Genomic DNA, 19,446 nt, shown 5'->3' on the forward strand with positions numbered 1-19,446 from the left:
AAAAAGAGCAAGTGAATTCCTTGAGAAAACCCAAGAAAATAAAGCCTAGCTATGAGGAGAATTCGGCCCAGCAAGGAAGGCCCATTTTTAGCCCAAATAACAGCCTAGAGTGTAGCCCACATGAGCTCAAAAGCAAGCTAAGTTGTAGCCCAAATAGCAGCCCAAAGGGAGCTAGGGGCGGCAACTTCTAGGAGTTTCTTGAAGAGAAGGAGGGAGCACTCTAGAAGGTTCATGAGGGGTGTAATACACCCCATTCTAGAGGCTTCAAGAAGGGGCAAGAGCCCCCTTGAAAAACTATATAAGGAGGCCTCTAGGAGGGGAGAAAGTTGTTCAATTGCTTGAGAGAAAGGCTCTCCCACTCTTAGAGGTTCGGCCACCTTGAGAGAAGAGAAGAGAAGAAGGCTAGGTGCAAGGAAGAAGAAGAAGAAGGGCTGAAGGAAGTTCAAGACAAGCAAGCTAGAAGAAGAAGGTGAGTTCGAATTGAGAGTTTGTGATTCAAAGATCTTCTGTAATAAATCATTTGTAGTTTCATTCTCTTTTGATTTGAATTCAGTTTCTTAGTTATATGTTCTTTCTTCTTTCTCCTTGTTTCCATTCTTCCTTGATGTATTTCAGCTTGTAAAATTTCAGTTCAGCAATCTAATTCTTTTTGATTCATTCAAATGGTCATGCATTGTATTTGAAGTTTCTTGAATAAGGGTGTGATTGTAGATTAATTCGGCCAACTAACCTTCAAAACTCAGATCTGAATTCTCAGATCTGAGATTGCAAGATCTGAATTGCTTGAAAGAGAATTCAGATCTGCAATTTTCAGATTGGGCGAATTAATCTACAGCTTGGAATTTCTAGAGTGCTTGAGAGAGACTCTAGGAATTCAGATCTACTATTCAAGAACTGAATTGAGTGCAAGGTTAGAGATAACTTGCACAATTCAGTTGGTGATCAATTCAGATTTGAATTGATGCCTTAGAAGTGTTTGAAGAAATGCATGCATGGGGATTAGATTCTTGCTAGAGATAGAAGAACCGTCACTCATGCATAGGATGAACATGCACTTGAGAGAGGCTGTTCATGACCTTGGGGTTTCACCAAACCAAGGCTCAATCATGATTCATTCGAATGATCCAAATTGATAGATTGCTGAATTCTGAGATTGACATTTACTGCTTACTCTTCTAACCTGAATTGAAGGCAATTGGGCCAATGATTTAGATAGATTTTAATTTACGATTTCTTAGCTTTCATTAGAGTTTTGATTTATTTGTTGATCAGATAAGAAGTGCTCAATTTAGTATTGGTAATTGTTTCCTAAATCCTCGTGGGAACGATACTTCACTCACTACTTTATTACTTGAACGGCTAGTGCACTTGCTAGTGTCACAATGAGCCACACATCAAGTTTTTGGCGCCGTTGCCGGGGATTTATAGAAGCAATATTAGGAAACATTGAGCATTCTTAATCTGATCTCATTCAGCATTGCATTCATAGTTGGGTTAATTTGCTAACTTTTTCATTTCAGCTTGGACTGCAACTGCTGTACTCATGTAGTTATGTTTCTTCTTTCTTAAGTAGATTACTCTCTTTTTCTGGTTTCAGTTTCATTTTAATAAAGGCATATTTGATTTCTATTCAATCTTGATGTTGTTCCCTTCAAAAAGAAAAAAAAAAAGAAAAAAAAAATTTCACAAAAAAAAGCATGAGTGTTGCAGATCTGAGTTGCATTCGGCACTCAGATCAATAGATTTCAGATCTACAGCACTCAGCCGAAAAGAGTTGCTTGTGTTTCAGACTTTTTTTTTTTCTTTCCTTCATTACAAAAAGAAAAAAACAAATTAAAAAAAAAAAGGGGAGATCTTTTGAACAACAAGAGGAGCAATTGAGAATTCGGATCAGAACTCAGATCTGAGTTCAGATCTGAATTCTGCTACAGCAGATCTGCAACAGTTCAGATCTGAGTTCCTCTGAACTCAGACCTGAACTGATGCAATTTTGAGGGGAATTGGGTGTCATCACCACCCCAATTCACCCTAGGGCACTTCTGCTATTCCCCAAAAAACAATTTGGTAGCAATAACTGAAGGTAAGGCAATTGAGAATTCAGGTCCAAACTCAGACTTGAGTTCAGATCTGAATTCTGCTGTTACAGTTCTGCTCAGTTCAGATCTGAATTCCTCTGAACTCAGATCTGAACCGATGCAAGTTTGAGGTGAATTGGGTGCCATCACTACCCCAATCCACCCTATGATACATCAAACCTGCCTCAAGGGTGAATGGATAGCAAAGAATGAGAGAAATTCAAATCTGAAATGCAGTTGATATGATGTGAGGACTGAACTGATACAGAGCATACTATGAATTCTGGGTGGACTGAATTCTTGGATTTACCCACTTGTACCCAATCTAAATTTGGTGAGGATGTGTGTTTGGATTGAATAATTGTGATGCCTCACATATTCAATAAAAGCAGCAGTGCATTCCACTGGCATTCAGAACTGTAGCAGGGCTGCTACAGTACAGCAATTAGCATGAAACTCCACTGCTGATCTAGTTAGCTCTCTTTCCCATTGTTGACCTACTTCATATTTGATTGTTGATTTAGTGTAGCTGGTAGATGTAGTTCTTCAGCATTGCATTCATAGTTGGTTTAATTTGCTTAATTTTTCATTTTTGCTTTGAATGCAACTGCTGTATTACTGTAGTTATGCTTCTTTTCTCTTTAGTAGATTACTTTATTTTCCTTGTTTCAGTTTAATTTTAATAAAAGGAGACCTGTTTTGCTTTCTATCTTGAAGTTATTACCCTCTAAAAGAAAAAAATCACAAAATCATGAGTGTTGCAGATCTGAGTTGCATTCGACACTCAGATCTGCTATAGCAGAACTGCAGCACTCAACCGAAAAAAAAAAAAAAATTAAAATGAGTTCAGATCTGAATTGCATTCATCAATCAGACCTGCACTCATCCAAAAAGATTTTGGTTGCATTGCTGTATTTTGTTTTAGATTTATAAAAAGAAAAAAAAGAAAAAAAAATAGATAAAGAAAATAAAAAGAAAACAATGAAAAAAATAGCATGTGAGTTTTCAAATCTGAAACTCAGATTTGAAGTTCAGATCTGAGTTCAGCCGGTTGCAGGACTGCATTCTGCTAGGTTCAGATTTGAGTTCATCTGAACTCAGACCTGAACCCACTCTATTTTGATGTGAATTCGGGTAGTGACAGCACCCAATTCACAATTTGATGCATCAGACTTGCCTCATTGATGAAAATTTAAGCCATGAATGGTAAAATCAGTTCTGAAGTGCATGAGAATCAGAGGCAGTATGAGTACATGATCTGAAATTTCTTTGAACTTGATGTTTTGTTATCTTTTAAATCACTTGCACCCAATCTGAATTGGTTGTATTGGACTAGGACTAATGTTTGTGAGGTCCAAAAAGAGCTTCATATTTTTGATGTAATGGTATTCAGATCTGAATCAAGGTTGCTTTCATTATAAAATTGCAGATCTGATTTCAGGTCTGAGGCATACAAGACATTTAAGTTGGGACTTGAAAGAGAAGTCTTAAGCTCTTGGGATCAAACTTATTTCAGACCTAACTGCAACAGATTTTAGACCTACTTATTGATATTAGGTTTGGAGTTTTTGTAAGTGACTGTTCTCAAAAGTCAAGTTCTAACCAAAAAAAAAAAAAAAAAAAAAAATCAAATAACTTTGGTAGTGTGCTGATTTCAAGAACTCTTAGACTTCTAGGCTAGTTTCAATCTTGTAAATCACTTGTTTATCACTTGCATATCAGATTCCAAGAGATATTTATATTGGCTTTTGATCTTGTTTTTTTTAAATTTATTTATTTATTTATTTTGTTAGATAGAATTCAAACTTCTTGGCCTTGTAAGTTTCTGTTGTGTATTACAGACTGGTTAAATTATTTACATTGTTTGGAATTGTGTATAGTAGTCTTTTTATTATTTGGTTTAAATTATTTTTAGTTAGAACAAAGCTCTTGATCTCTCTTGCAAGTAAATTCTAGCAGAAGAGGCTCCCACCAAAAGAACTCTTGCATATCTGGAAATTAATCTTCAGGAAGTCCTCTATACACCCTTCTCTTTACTTGGTATTTTTCTTTTTTTTTTTTTTTTTTTTTTGTGATCCCCTAACAATAGGAACATTGAGGACAATGTTCATCTTAAGTGTGGGGGAGTGAGCCCGAGGCTAGGGTATGGGGGCTGAAACCATGCACCTCATGCACCCCAACACACATATGCAGGCAATGACATAACCAAAAAAAAAAGACTGGAACCCCTCAAGTTCATTACTATTTATTTGATGATTATTTTTAGGAAGGAATTCAATGAGTTGAGGGAGACTGATGTACTTGTTAAGTTTTTATTCTTGTGAATGACCCAATTTGATATATGCATGAGAAAAGGGGAGCTGAATATGCTTTTCAGCATGACTAGCCCTAACTATCTTCATGTGTATGGAAGCCCTTGATTTCATTGTTAATGGTCAAGAAAGCTAGTGCACATCTGAAGTGCTAATTCTTGAGGTTCAATAATTGCAAAAGAAGGACAAAAGCCCAAATTGACTCCGCTATTCTGAGCTGAATAGTAAAACTAGCAGCTTAGAACATGAGTCCTATTTACCTACCTCAAGCAAGTGACCAGTGTGAGATGGAGCATAAGATGCACTCACACCAAAAAAAAAAAAAAAAAAAAAAAAAAAAAAAAAAAAAAAGAGAGAGAAAAGTGTGAGATGGAGCATAAAATGCACTCACACCGAAAAGAAAAAAAAAGGGTGAGATGGAGCATAAAATGCACTCACCCTTAGAAATAAGTAATTGTGGTGACAACCGAGGTTCAAAGGGGCACTCTAAAGTTGAACTCTCATTGAGATTTAGTTACAGATGTGAAACTTAGTGAAATTTGATTATTAACCTTGACAATTAAGGAGCTGATTTATATATGAATTAGGAGTGAAGGCTAGACTATGATGAAATTCATATTCTCCTTTCATCGGATCTGATACATATCTTAAATGGTAATTTACAAGAATAAGAGTTGAGCACTTACAAAAGTTCCCCGACTACTCAATGCATTTCTACCTTAAAAAGTTCACCAAGTAAATGGTGAGAACAGAAAGGGGGAATGTTAAGTTTATGACTAATGTCTTTGCTTGAGGACAAGCAAAAGCTTAAGTGTGGGGGTATTTGATGAACTTATAATTTATCTATAATTTTTGAGGACTTTAGCATGGATTTTTATGCCGGTTTTATTAATTTTTGCCTTAATTTAGCTTAATGATAAGAATAGGTTCAGGGATAATCAATCCAAGAAAAGGAAGGAAAAAGGCAAGAAAAGAAGGTTCAAAAAGACCAATTTCAGTCCAGCCTGGTCGTGGAAGCAAGAGAGAGCACTTCGGCCCAAAAAGAGCAAGTGAATTCCTTGAGAAAACCCAAGAAAATAAAGCCTAGCTATGAGGAGAATTCGGCCCAGCAAGGAAGGCCCATTTTTAGCCCAAATAACAGCCTAGAGTGTAGCCCACATGAGCTCAAAAGCAAGCTAAGTTGTAGCCCAAATAGCAGCCCAAAGGGAGCTAGGGGCGGCAACTTCTAGGAGTTTCTTGAAGAGAAGGAGGGAGCACTCTAGAAGGTTCATGAGGGGTGTAATACACCCCATTCTAGAGGCTTCAAGAAGGGGCAAGAGCCCCCTTGAAAAACTATATAAGGAGGCCTCTAGGAGGGGAGAAAGTTGTTCAATTGCTTGAGAGAAAGGCTCTCCCACTCTTAGAGGTTCGGCCACCTTGAGAGAAGAGAAGAGAAGAAGGCTAGGTGCAAGGAAGAAGAAGAAGAAGGGCTGAAGGAAGTTCAAGACAAACAAGCTAGAAGAAGAAGGTGAGTTCGAATTGAGAGTTTGTGATTCAAAGATCTTCTGTAATAAATCATTTGTAGTTTCATTCTCTTTTGATTTGAATTCAGTTTCTTAGTTATATGTTCTTTCTTCTTTCTCCTTGTTTCCATTCTTCCTTGATGTATTTCAGCTTGTAAAATTTCAGTTCAGCAATCTAATTCTTTTTGATTCATTCAAATGGTCATACATTGTATTTGAAGTTTCTTGAATAAGGGTGTGATTGTAGATTAATTCGGCCAACTAACCTTCAAAACTCAGATCTGAATTCTCAGATCTGAGATTGCAAGATCTGAATTGCTTGAAAGAGAATTCAGATCTGCAATTTTCAGATTGGGCGAATTAATCTACAGCTTGGAATTTCTAGAGTGCTTGAGAGAGACTCTAGGAATTCAGATCTACTATTCAAGAACTGAATTGAGTGCAAGGTTAGAGATAACTTGCACAATTCAGTTGGTGATCAATTCAGATTTGAATTGATGCCTTAGAAGTGTTTGAAGAAATGCATGCATGGGGATTAGATTCTTGCTAGAGATAGAAGAACCGTCACTCATGCATAGGATGAACATGCACTTGAGAGAGGCTGTTCATGACCTTGGGGTTTCACCAAACCAAGGCTCAATCATGATTCATTCGAATGATCCAAATTGATAGATTGCTGAATTCTGAGATTGACATTTACTGCTTACTCTTCTAACCTGAATTGAAGGCAATTGGGCCAATGATTTAGATAGATTTTAATTTAGGATTTCTTAGCTTTCATTAGAGTTTTGATTTATTTGTTGATCAGATAAGAAGTGCTCAATTTAGTATTGGTAATTGTTTCCTAAATCCTCGTGGGAACGATACTTCACTCACTACTTTATTACTTGAACGGCTAGTGCACTTGCTAGTGTCACAATGAGCCACACATCATGGTTCCTAGGATGCATCTGCTGGAATTGGTTTTGCCCTTGTGGCCTTTGAAATTGTTGAGCCATAGAGTTAGATGAATGATTGTTGGGAATATGTGTAGGTTTGACATGATTGAGCCAGTTGAGTTCCATGATAGTCATTGTACTCCTAGTAAGTTTGGGCTCCAAACCATTGAGAGTACATATTTGGCAAGGGGTTTTCTTGGACTTGGGCCCTGTAATTGAAGTTGGGCTGATTTTCCCACCCAAGGTTAAATGGACTAGAGTATGGGTTAGCATTGCGTTGGAAAAGTCTATGGGCCGCATGTACTTGGTTGACATGATGGGTCGGGCTTGCATAAATGGAACATGATGCATAGGATGACAAGGTTGGGTATGGGCCACTTTGTTGACGACGTGCGAGGACTTCGTCAAGTCTTTGGGCCATACCATTAATCTGGTCTAGTTGTTGAGACACATGGTTCCAATCAATTTTTGGCTCAGGTTGGAAGTAGTTTCTCATTAACAAACTCCGGCCATTGAATTCATTTTATTTTAATCCCCTTTTTCTTCTTTTTCTTTTCGAAATTTGAAATTTAAATTTTGAATTTTAATTTCAAACTTAGATCTTGAAATTTAAATTCTGAAATTTAAACTCAATTTTTTTTTATTTAAACTTTTGAAATTTAGATTCAAATTCAGATTTTGAAAATTAAATTCATAAAATTTAAATTTGAATTTTTAGATTTTTTTTCTTTTTTTTTTCTTTAAAGGCAAACAAACCAACCGCATGACCTAGGGGAGGGGTTCCTAAAAAGTGGTTCAACCAATGTGAATCCTTTTAGGTTCACTTGGAATTACACCACTTCCTTTGGTTATCCAGGTAAGAGGTGGGGATGTGGGAGGCTCCCCTTGCTCTCGCAAAGACCTAATTAAGTAACCACAAGACCCACTTACCTAGATAACCAAAGGAAAATAACCAAAGGTGGGGGTGTGGGAGGCTCCCCTTGGAATTACACCACTTCCTTAGACACCAACCACCGGTTATGGAAAATAATTTCAAGTTTTCCTAAAATTCAACACACCTTTGAACCAAATGTAAGGCTTCCCTAAAGGAGCTTGCTATCCAAATTTTAAATTAGGGTTAGGGTGACCTGCATGTAGAGGGTGGCGACTTTTGGGCCAAGAAAGGGTGATGAAATCCCCACCTTATCTTATTTAAGTTGGTTGCCCTTAAATGAATTAACAAAAAGACAAAATAAACACAACAAAATACAACTAACTATAATGCATGAACAATTATTTCTAAGATGCAATTCAACAATTAAACATAAAAGAATAAAGTAAACAACTAAGCAAATGGAACAATTAAAATAATAAAGAGAACACCTAACACATTCGCAACTAACAATAATAATTTCAACAAATAAATAACCCTATATTGTGCATGCTCTAGAATATCAAACCCTAAATAATGGAATGGAAATGCAAGAGAAGTATTCAAATTTTTTTTTCATTTTTTATATATTTTTTAATTCAAAATTTAAATTTTTGGGAGTGTAAATTCAAATTCAGATTTTGAAATTTAAAGGGAGAATGACTAATCAACACATAACAGAATTTTATAGCCCCATAGTATAAGGGGAATGCATCCTGACCGTGAATTGATGCCAAATTCACAGGCAGGATGTGGTTTATAGGGGGGAGAGGGCTAGTAGTAGGGGGGGCTGGAATTCAGAATTTTGCATCGGGTGTTTCCGTGCTTCAGTGAAATTTAAATTCCTAAAATTTAAATTTGATTTTTTAAATTTTTAACTTTTATTTTTTATTTTTTTCATTTTTTAAATTAAAAAATTTAAGATTTAAATTTCAAAATTTGAAATTCAAATTCAAATTCAAATTCAAATTTAGATTCGAATTTAAATTTAAATTTAAATCCAGATTTGAAATTTAAACACAAATTAAAAAATTTCAAGTATTTCCTATTTAGCAATTAATTATTCAATTAAAAAACTAAAAGAAAAGAAATTAAATAAAGCAACAAATAAAAATTGCAAACAGAAAATAAAAAGAAAATAATTATGGTAAACAGAATTAACAACTACCAAAAATAAATTCTAACAAACTAATTGCTAATCTAAAAATTAAACTGAAAATAAAATGATCAAAAACAAAATTATGCAAGAAATAGATAAAATAAAAGAAAAAATACAAATAAAAAAATAAACCAAAAATAAAATAAATAATAGAAAATAAATATGCTGAATTTTTTTATTTATATTTTTTTGCTTTTTTAATAAAAGAAAAATACAAATCTAAAAATTAATACGAAAAGAAAAATATGCTACAAAAATAAATAAAATAAAATAAACGAAAATTTTTTAATTATTTTATTTTGTTTTTTATCTGAAATAGAAGAAAAAAATGAATCTAAAATTTAAACCGAAAAGAAAAGAAAATAAAATAAACAAAATAAAACTATGCTGCAATAAATAAAATAAAATAAAACAAACGATTTTTTTTTGCTTTTTTGTTTTTTTTAAATCTAAAATAAAAGAAAAACACAAACCTAATAAAGCAAAAAAATTGAACAAGAAATTAAAATAAAGAAAGAAGAATAGATCTAGAAACAAAATGGAAGCAAAATAATACTAAAAAAAATAAATCGGATCTAGAAAATAATAATTAAAAATTCAAAAATCACTATTCAACCAAAAAAAGGAGTTCAAAAATAAAAATGAGAAAATTAAAAATAAAAAGGAACGACTACACCTAATACGCAATCTAGTTTCTCTTCTCTTCTCTTCCATCCCACAGTCCTGCAACGCTCCAGTATCCCACCTTTTCGCTTTTCTGTCCTGTAGAATCAAAGAGAAACAAGAATTAAACTGAGATAACGGATCAAGTAATAAAACAAAAAAGAAAAAATAATTAAACGGATCCAGGAAAAGTAAATAAAAAATTTTCTCCGTGCTTCCCTAGCAACGGTGCCAAAAACTCAGTGTTCTTCGGAAGCGCATCATTAAACACTCTGGAACACCAGTTTAAATATTTATAATTTTTACCATTACTCAAACAACTACTAACATAGTAAATGGGTGAGAATGGGTCATATTCACAAGGAAACAAGTGAAAAATTAATATCTACTTAGATCTAGATGATAAATTGCAATCGGGAATGGTAGAAAATACAAAAATAAAATCTATTATTGCTGAAATTAAATGTTTCAAATTTAAACAAGACAATAAATAAAAATCAGAATTTAATAATGTATAGGAATCAATAAATGAAATAAAAGAAAAAAAAATGATCCAGAATCTAGATCTGGGGGCGATAGCTGCAGATCTGTCAGACAACTTGCAGAAACCCCTCCTGACAAGAACCGAGTGCCTGTCCTTTCCACAACCCTCGAACCCCTTGAGCGTCTTTCCTTTCCGCCCTTTGCTGGGGGCGACACCCTCTCCCTCGGGGCATAAGCATCATCGGCGGCCCTCTAAGGGTCTGACCACCGGTCTTCACCCGCTCCTTCTGCATGGCACGGGCATGCTCCAGTATGGCCTTCCGTGTATCCATCGGCATATCTGCAAGCAAGGCAATGATTAGTACCACTATACAAGAGCAAAAGATGAGGAAGACATGGAAAAGGGTTGCGCGGCCCGTCCTACCGAAGGGGGCAAGGCTGAGCCCCGCGAAAACTAATGGCATCTCCTCCTCCACCAAGGGCTGGGCTCAGACTCTCCCCAAGTTGAGCAGCCGCACGAGATCGTCACTCTCCTCACTAGTAAGTAAGGGGATATACTTCTCCACAAACAAATGGGGTTCTCCCCACCTCGATTTGAAGGACCAGCCCTCGAGACAAGACAGAAAGAAATACTTACTCTTCCATTTATGTACAGAAGAGGGGTTATCTATAGGCTTGGACTTATGGGGTTAGAAATAGAAGACACCCACCTCGGAAGTATGCTTCCTTAGCGCAAAAATTGCTCGAAAGAGCTTTGGCGTCAGCTCCACCCCTTGGAGCCGAGCCGCCACCAACATTGCCACAATGGTCCTGATCGCATTGGGCGCAAGTTGGCTAAGGGTAGTCCCATACATCCTCAACAGGTTGGAGATAAATGGATGTAAGGAAAACCAAAGACCAAATTGGAGGAAGTTCTGATAAACGTAGATCTCCCCCTCCTTGGGAGTCCACGGTAGATCGTCTGGCCCAGGCACCCTCACCCCGTAGGACGAGGGAATGAAGTACTGCCTGGTCAAGGCCTTGACTTGATCCCAGTCCAGAGAACCTCTGAACTCTGAATGAGAAGGATCAGTCTCGACCACCGCCCTGGCAACACTCTCAACCCTCCCTCGGCGTCACGGATGCGGCGCTCCCACAAGAAGGGTCATGGCCTCGACGGATGCGTTCGGCTCCCCCAGAGGCTACCCTATCCCGAAGCACCTCCACCTCATGCCAAGGGGGCACGAAGACAGAAGGACTCAGGGGTGAAAGGGGAGAAGGGGATTGAATAGATCTCCCTTCCAATACATTCAAAAGTTCATAACACTCAGGTCCAGAATCCGAGAAAGACATTGTTGATTACTTAGAAAGGAGGTAGAAGGAAAAAGGAACAAAGATGGAGTGTCGAGAACTAGAAGATCTAAAAGCTGAGTTCACTCAATGAACAAAGACGCTTGGAGGCAAAATGACAAGAATTTTGCCATTGAAGCCACTATTTAAAGAAGAGCGAACGACTTAGATCTCTCGAGATCCAGTGGCTGATAAGCCACCACCTCCACGATACAATCACAGCACACCGCATGACGCTCACCCTCGGAAGACGAAATGGTGTGCTGGTAACAGCTTGGATTATCGTAGATCCAACGAATGAGAAGCACCTCTGCACCTACAATCCAGCCGCGCCGCACCCCCGAGCGTTCACCCTCGGAAGACTTTACGACGCTTAAGATGGACCAGCGAAATCCACCCAAAGCAACCCGCTCCCACGGATGCGCACATTGGTCTGACCGGAAAGTCATCATGTGCACGGATCCTTGGGTCCCTTCGGGCCCCCTCAGCTTCACGGGTTTTCGGCCTAAGCAGCCGTCGGCTCCCTCTGGTCCTCGGCCCAGACGATGACACCTGAACAATCTGCGTCGAGCATGCCCTCCGGATCACCCTACCGAAGTAGTAGTGCCACAGATCACTCGCACCCTCGAGCCCGACTCATGAAGACGAACTAGGCAGAGACCCAAAAAAGGATGCCACTACAGGGAACACCTCGACTGCCAGGCTCACTGGTGCTCACCATTACTACTCCCTTCGGCCGAAGCCAAATTCTTCTCCTCGGCCTCAATAGTGGGGGGTAAGTGATGTGGGGTGACCCAACCCAGCCCATTCGAAGTTGGGAGGCCCAGTCCACGAGTGTCAGATTAGGGAACAAGATCCACTACAGCAAGGGGTTACCCTGCTCCCTTCGTACGGAACCAACCGAATCGCTATCACATAGCCCTACCAGAACCGTTGACTATCCCCATACAACTCCCATCTCAGGCATTCATCTCCACCTACCTCCAGGTAGTTCAAGTATAAATAGGATCCTAGGATCCTACAACTATTATCATAATTGCTATTGTGACTCTAGCCTAGAATTAACCACCAGGATCCTCCCTTAGTACTCTCTCTTCGTACCTTATACTAACTTGATCGTCGGAGACTCTACCTCGGATTCTCACCCGAGGCCCTCTTGACGAACTCTTGTCTTGCAGCACAAATTGGCCATCTAACTTCAGCTTCTACCGTACTCGGAGACCACCCCACCTCGGGCTCAGTAGCATCCTCTTCTACCGTTACCGCAGACCGTCATCACGGCCTTTCATATTGCTACAATGAAAATGTAAGTGACATTTGAAAACTTTTCATATCTGACACCATGAGTTGAAGTGTTAAGGGGAAGAAGAGTAAACCAATGGGAGTTAGGCTCTGACACAAGAAGAAAATTTATTTGAAGTCCGGCCCATTAAATGCAACGTTATCGTTTAGTTTAAATGTATTAACGTTGAGTTGGAGTCCGGCCGGCCCAGGAAGAAAGCTAGAATTTTCTTAGTTATTTGGGCTGATTCGCTCAATTAGCAATTATTCTCCCAATTCCTACATTTCTCTCTCAATCTCTCGGTTATATCGTTTCCAATTATAATTGTATTTCTTTGTAATCAGTTTACTATTGTCATATTGTAGGCTGGCCGTAAATTGCTGAAACGTATCCTCAAGCTTCTGAACGTTGCTGAAAATTCTCTTCAACTTTCGTAATTGCATCTATATTCCTTCGATTTTCTACCACTGTTGCAAGTAGACCCTTTTTGTTAGAATCATTTAACAAAAAACATGAAAATGTCTAAAATACTCATTAAATTCTTTTCTTTATGAACAATAAAAAAAGATAATTTAAAGTTGCAGCTTTAACTTTTAGCGATTGATATGAAGGATAAGTGAAAAAAAATCAATTTAAGAAAAGAGATTGGAAGGATTTGAGGTAACATGAGTAACAAACAATTCATATGAAGAGAAAATTTAAAAACATTTGGATCAAAAGTAACTGCATGGGTATTTTGGATATTTACATTTTTTTCTAGAGGATTCTAATAGGAGAGAGTCTACTTACAACTATATCAAAAAGTTTAAAGGAGGTGGCTTCAATTACCAAACTTTAGGGGATATTTCAGCAATTTACACTTGTATATCTATACTACCTATAAAAGAGCGAATGCCCCTTTTTTCTGAAATTTTCATTGGACATTTTCTACCCCTCTTGTCTAAGCATACAACAGGCATAAAGAGGGCATATATGTCATTTACTCTCACTTTAGAAACTATCCACTTATAACCATTCAGAAACTGTCTACTTGTAACTGTTTAGAAACTGCCCATGAATTATAAATAATTTTATCTTAGAGATACTGTCATGTGCAAATGCATGTACATGTTTGCCATATTTAATCAAAAATAAAAAATGCACGTACATGTTTGCTATAGTTTTATCTTTCTTGAACCAATGTAGTTTCATGTAATTACTAAAATCTACCCTCTTGTTTGCCTATTACCTATATCCACTTTACTTGATTGAACTTGTTGTCAGAACCATTTATTTTTCTATCTTGAAACGGTAATGTAACCTCTTAAAACAAGTGGAAAATGTGAAAGGGCATGGGTCTAGGGTTTTCTAATTAATTCTAAAAATATAACCCTTAAAGCATGCGTTTAGAATCAATGTAAATCAAGAACAATGTAAACATTTACATCGGTCGGTTTTGTCTGTATTTGGAAAGAATGTGTAATAATGATTGATGTAAAACTCCACTCTGGTTCAGTTTTGTGTGCGTTTGGATCGAGTGGAGTTTTATGTCATGAATGAGTGTAAAACCTCATCGTATATAAAGTTTTACATCAATTAAAATCAATATAAAATTTTACACTGATTGCATCATGTTTTTCAAAAGTACAACAATCACTTAATGGCGGTTCAGTGTAAAACGTCATCAATGCACTTTTAAACCGATGACGTTTTACAGTGATTCCAAACACAGCCTAATACTCATATCAACACACTATATGTCTTCTCTCCAAACGAAATTATAATTTAGGGAGAGTGTTTTATTTCCTTAAAGGTTGATATAAGAACCGGCAGGGGTATTTTCAAAATAAAAACCCAGCACCCATGCCCTTTTTCAATCTTCAAGATGTAAGAGTGACCATTTGGAAAACAAGCAGTTATTGAGAGAAAGCAAATCAAGTAACGTTGCAAACTATAAGGGTGTCTTAGTAATATCTAAATTAGGGGTATAGGTTTAAGTAAATATGTAAAATTATAGGGATGTCTAAATAAATAACCTAAAATAAAAATTATTTATATATAAAATTATTAAAATAAAAAAAAATACAAAAAATGGGTATCTCTAAAATTATATATTAAATAAATAGGTTTTGTATTAACAATTCAACTGTTTGAGACAAATGGGTTAATTTTTCATATTATAAATAAAATAAAAGTTATATAAAAATAGATAAATGAAGTCATAAACAACTCATTTGTTTCTTTCTAATAAAAAAATATATAAAATTATATGAAAAATAGATAATCGATGATGTCATAAATAAAAAAGAATTATTTAAAAGTAGATAAATTTCATTAAAATTAAAATAAAATTATATGAAAATATATAAAAGTAGAAGAATTATTTATATTTACATGTCAACTCTTAGCATGGACTATATGCTAGTTGGAAACAAATGCAAAGCAAAGTTGTATAAATAGTAAGACACGTTACTACTTATTTCATCACTACTCATCCATGCTACATGATACTCTGCATGGACTGACCCCAACTTGGCACCTTGCATGGAGCATATATGTAAAGTGGATTCATCATTCATGCAGCCAATAAAAAGACACCCCAACAGCTAATAATGGATTGTTTAGTCCATTTGCAAAAGACTTGCAAGGCATCTGTGCGGTTTGTGCATTAGTTGTTCGCAAAGTAACGTTTCTTTGCGTTGTGGATTGATCAATACAAATGCAAATTTGTAATGATATATTTTCTGCATGAAAGACATTGTTATTTTTTTTTATTATATTTTAACCATATGTGATCGAGGTTCAAAGTATCAATATCTATCCGTCCATATCGGCTGGTACGTATTGTTCCGGGACCACTCTGATATGCCCTTATAGTGGGTGTATCAGAGGTCTGATTGGTTTAGAGGGTATAGGAGACCTAAACCGGTTCCCTGAACTGATTGCAAAAAAGAAAAAGTAAAAAAATGCCTAAAATACTGTATCGATTCACCTGATGCACCTATACCGACATATCGGGCGTATCGATATTTTAAACCTTGGATGTGATAAGTAAAAGTATCAATGAACCGATTTTGAATTAGACCCGTTCAAATCAAAATCAGTTTATTATATATTGAATTGGGCCAATTCAGACTTAATGGTAGAAAGTATTTATTAAATTGGATTGGACCTGATTCATCCGTAATAAATTTATGTTGGATTGGATTGGATTGAGCCAATATCTGGTTCATTAATACAAGATAAAAATATAGGTGTCAAAGGATTGGGTTTGGGTTGAAATCAATGTAAATTAAAATGAATTTGAACATATTGATTGGCCCAAACATTGAACTGGACCCATTCAAAATGATCCAAAATATTTATTTAATTAGATTAAATCTGGTCCATTTGTAATGGATTCACATTGAAGTGGATCGGATTGGACCAAATCCAATCCAATTGACACCTCTAAGATTAACCCGAAATTGGTGGGATATATTTACATGAAAGTCCCGTTTCCATTTTATACAGCAATCCATAAGACATGCTTTTCTCCCACATATTTTGCTAATTTGGATTTAAGAAGAGAGACTAGAAATTTGTCACAACCTAACACAAGGGAAAAGGGACGGCTATAAAAGTATCAGGCATCTCCACCCAGAATCACTCGCTCACTCCCTAGTATACTTTCTGGGTGTCTGTGGTTTGTAGCTTTGAATACTTGAGATTTGTTAATAATGGCGGATGAAGTGATTCTGTTGGACTTCTGGCCAAGCTCTTTTGGAATGAGGGCGAGAATTGCTTTGGCTGAGAAGGGAATGAAATATGAGTACAGGAATGAGGACCTCGAAAACAAGAGTCCTCTTCTGGTGCAAATGAACCCAATCCACAAGAAGATCCCTGTTTTGATTCACAATGGGAAGCCCATCTGCGAATCACTGCTTATTGATCAATGAGGTCTGGAAGGATAAATGCCCATTGATGCCCTCCGATCCATATAAGCGCGCCCAAGCCAGATTATGGGCTGATTTTGTCGAGAAGAAGGTGGCTAATTAATTCTCGTTTTCCTGAATTTCCTGTTGCTTTTTCTACTTGGTTGAATTTTGTTTCCTAACCATGAATTCTAAAAGAAACGAAACATATACTGTTATTTCTTTCTTACGGATTCCTATTTTCTTCTTGATTTATGCAGTAGTAGTTGATTTTATATCCTTTATATGATGACAAGTGATAGCTCTACTGCTTAATTTCATTTTACCCACCGAAATGAAAAGAGTGAGAAAATGAAGATAAGTTGCTTTTGATTTTATATCTTACTTATTCTAGCTGCATGCATTTCTTTTAATATTATGTTCTTCAGAGCTTGAAACATTCCGGGTTCATTTGGTGATGAAGTGGGTTATTTCCTTGTTCTACTCCATTCTTACAAGGGCATTTAGGTTCTGTTATCACTATGGAACTAGCTAGCTAACCCATGCAAATCATGGGGTTGAATTGGATTGGTAAATTTAGGTTTAAACATCAATTATTTAGTTCCAGGTCAAAGTCCTTTGTTCAAGGTTATTTCTTAACACTACTCAACCCATCTATCTAATTTATGTTTTATTAGACAGAATCAAAAGAGTTTGAAAGATATTTAATAGAAAATAAGAGATTTAATGGAGGTGGGGAGATGTTATATAAACATTAACTAACTATTGGAGAGAGAGAGAGAGTAGCAACAGTCTGTCTGTCTGTCTGTGTGTGTTCCTAAGTCCTAATCACTCCATGCATTCACACATAATTAATACCATTTTTGTTGTTTCATAGAGTACTTGAAGCTTCTGGAGGGGGAGCTTGGAGACAAGGCTTACTTTGGGGGCAACAGTTTGGGCAACAGTTTGGGCTTGGAGACAAGGCTTACGAGACCTGTGGGAACTTCGGTATTGAAGCCAACTGCCCTAAGCTTGTGGGTTGGACCAAGCGGTGCATGCAGAGGGACAGTGTGGCCAATTCTCTCCCTGACCAGCGCAAAGTCTACGACTTAGTTTTGCTACTCAACAAGAAGCTCGGGAAAGAGTAGATACGTGCGTGATGAGCACCACCTATATATTAGTTGAATAATCAGAAATCAATATTGTATTGATTTGCTTCCTTGATAAGTTATAGTGGTCATTATTGTCCTATAGCTAGTACCGCAAATAAGTGTTTTGAGAGATCCTTAGTACAAATAAGTTGGGTAATAATAAATAGGGTAAAATCCTTAAAACATTTGTTTAGGTATCAGAAATTGAATTTCCCTTAGCCTGTGGTTTGGAATCGATGCTGTTTTTATTTTTTAAAGCACCATTTCAGCATCACGGCTGAATATAAGAAGAAACCAACATGGAAGTGCATGAAGACAAGTGGTGTCAAATAAATAGAGAGTAATCAGACTTGCAACACACAAAACCAAAATCAAAGAGAAATATATGAAGCTTCTCATACCAATCCCGTGGAGAATATTTCAAGCACACATAGTTGGGGTGAGAAGAATCAATGAACCCAGGTGGCTGTTTCATGTAAAATTTTCAGTCAAATCATCATGCAAGAATGCATTTTGAATATCCAATTGCCGAATGGGCCAGCAATGAGCAACCACAATGGAGAGAATAACTCCAATTGTATTGGGCTTAATAATAGAACTGAATGTATCAGTCTCAATGTCGGCCCGTTGTGTGAAACCTTGTGCCACAAGACTAGCTTTATATTAGGGGTGAAATTTAAATGAAATACCCATTTGCAACTCACTATATTGGTGTTGGCTGAGGGGGAGCAAGCTGCCATGTCCCATTGTGTAGGAGGATACTACATTCCTCCATTGCAAAGTGTCACTAAGGATGAGCAAGGGCTTTAATAGTGCTAGTTGGTTAAAATATAAGTTCTAAAAGGGGATATTTGGTGGCTAAAAAAGTTTCTTAGGTTTGAAAATGCCACATTTGGCACGTGTGACCGACCATGGGTTGAGTATTGGTGTTTGTGGGTTGAATAGGCTAAATGGGAAAAGATGAGGAGGGAGCTACAAATGTGGGTGAGGATGCATCAAATGGTTGCTTAGTTGTAGGTGGCTGCTCAATTACAAGATGTAAGGTATTGTAAGGAGAAGTGGTGGAGTCTGGTAAGTGAGCTGAAGTAGGCGTACCTAGTTCAAATGGTTGTGTAGGAAGCAATCTTAGTAGTGGTGGAAGCCCAATGGGTTGAGTATTGGTGTTTGTGGGTTGAATAGGCTAAATGGGAAAAGATGAGGAGGGAGCTACAAATGTGGGTGAGGATGCATCAAATGGTTGCTTAGTTGTAGGTGGCTGCTCAATTACAAGATGTAAGGTATTGTAAGGAGAAGTGGTGGAGTCTGGTAAGTGAGCTGAAGTAGGCGTACCTAGTTCAAATGGTTGTGTAGGAAGCAATCTTAGTAGTGGTGGAAGCCCAATGGGCATGGAGGTAGTTGTGGATGTGGCTGTTTGAGTAGGTAAGTGGAAACATTTATATCATGGGTTGTAGCCCATAAAGATGCGAGGCATGGTTTTATGTGCATAGTATGGTCTTGTGCAAGGATAAGATGCACAATCGAATACTTTGAGAGAGTAGGAGTGGGCAATGGGTTAGAGAAAGACAGTTGAATCAAAAGCATTCCACCAATAATTATTGGGCGTAGAAGCATGGGCCAAAAGTGTAAGGTCCATATCCACTATACAACAATGATGACACTCCACAATTCCATTTTTTTTCAGAAGTGCGAGGATAGAAGGTGTAATGTATAATGTCATGGAGCTCTAAAAATTCTTCGAAGGCCATGAATTCACCACCACCATCAGTT

The 19,446-nt window shown here is 37.1% G+C and overlaps 1 pseudogene; it reads left to right on the forward strand.

Annotated features, from left to right (window-relative positions):
* Window positions 1-16,278: 16,278 nt before the first annotated feature.
* On the forward strand, window positions 16,279-17,907 carry LOC148866119 (putative glutathione S-transferase parC; annotated as a pseudogene).
* The last annotated feature ends 1,539 nt before the right edge of the window (window positions 17,908-19,446 follow it).

The sequence above is a fragment of the Nelumbo lutea genome, chromosome 3 (genome assembly GCF_056320005.1).
Source record: "Nelumbo lutea isolate HS-2025 chromosome 3, American lotus-T2T, whole genome shotgun sequence".
Lineage (NCBI taxonomy): Eukaryota > Viridiplantae > Streptophyta > Magnoliopsida > Proteales > Nelumbonaceae > Nelumbo > Nelumbo lutea.